The sequence below is a fragment of the Panicum virgatum genome, chromosome 9K (genome assembly GCF_016808335.1).
Source record: "Panicum virgatum strain AP13 chromosome 9K, P.virgatum_v5, whole genome shotgun sequence".
Classification (NCBI taxonomy): domain Eukaryota; kingdom Viridiplantae; phylum Streptophyta; class Magnoliopsida; order Poales; family Poaceae; genus Panicum; species Panicum virgatum.
The window spans coordinates 40,279,634-40,280,630 of NC_053144.1; the positions used below are offsets into that span (position 1 = coordinate 40,279,634).

General features: G+C 49.5%; 1 non-coding gene across 1 annotated transcript; it reads left to right on the top strand.

The window, feature by feature from the left end:
* Window positions 1-286: 286 nt before the first annotated feature.
* On the top strand, window positions 287-395 carry LOC120653145. The gene has a single exon (XR_005666825.1). It is a non-coding gene; the product is annotated as a small nucleolar RNA R71 (small nucleolar RNA).
* Window positions 396-997: the final 602 nt, after the last annotated feature.

Genomic DNA, 997 nt, shown 5'->3' on the forward strand with positions numbered 1-997 from the left:
ATAGTTATCTCTATGTTTCTTGAATTCGGCCCTTTCGCCGAGATGCTTCAGTAGGAGGTCCAGTTTGGCAACGATCATATCCGTCTCCTTGACGGTATGCATGCCCTTGGTGCGCGGTTGGAGTCGTTCATCGCTCCACCCCTGATTGGAGACCATCTTCTCGACCAATGCTTTGGATTTGGTTATAGTCAGGTCGAGGAAGGCTCCTCCAGCAGCGGCATCAATATTGGCTCGAGATGTCGTTGTGAGCCCGTTGTAGAAGCTTTGTAGGAAGAGCCACTCGTCCATGCCATGATGAGGACAGGCCAGGATGTATTCCTGCAGCCTCTCCCAAGCTTCTGGTATGAATTCCATCCCTGTCTGCTGGAAACTTGAAATTCTCCCACGCAGGGCATTTGTTTTGCCCAGTGGGAAGAATTTTGCGAGGAACGCCTTGGAGCATTTGGCCCAGGTGTTGATGTCCTTTTCTTTATAAAACCATTATTTCGCCTTCCCCAGGAGGGAAAAGGGAAATAGACGAAGCTTGACAACATCGGCGGTGACACCCCGTATGACAACGGTGTCGCAGAGCTCCAGAAAATTCTGCAAATGTGCATTTGCGTCCTCGTTTGGCTTGCCACAGAATGGGCTAGCCTGCACCATGTTGATGAGGCTTGATTTGAGCTCGAAATTCACGTCCCCGACATTGATGTTGGAGCTAGTGGCCACATTGTCGGTGGAGGGGACGGAGAACTCGCGGAGAGTCTTTTCAGCCATAGCCTCAAGAACGAGTGGTGCTTCCGAAATGGGTTCCTGTGCCGGGAGGATAGCAAGAGGAGGAACGACGTGAGGTCATGCCCTTCTCACGAGCCTCTCTGGATTGTCTGTGTAGTTTTCCGGCAGGGAGCAACTGATCATACACTACCCCTATCTTCTTTCAAATCAAAAATAAAAGAAGACATAAACTGACATTAGCTTGAAAGAGTAAAGACTATATCCTGAGTACAAGGTCTAAGTT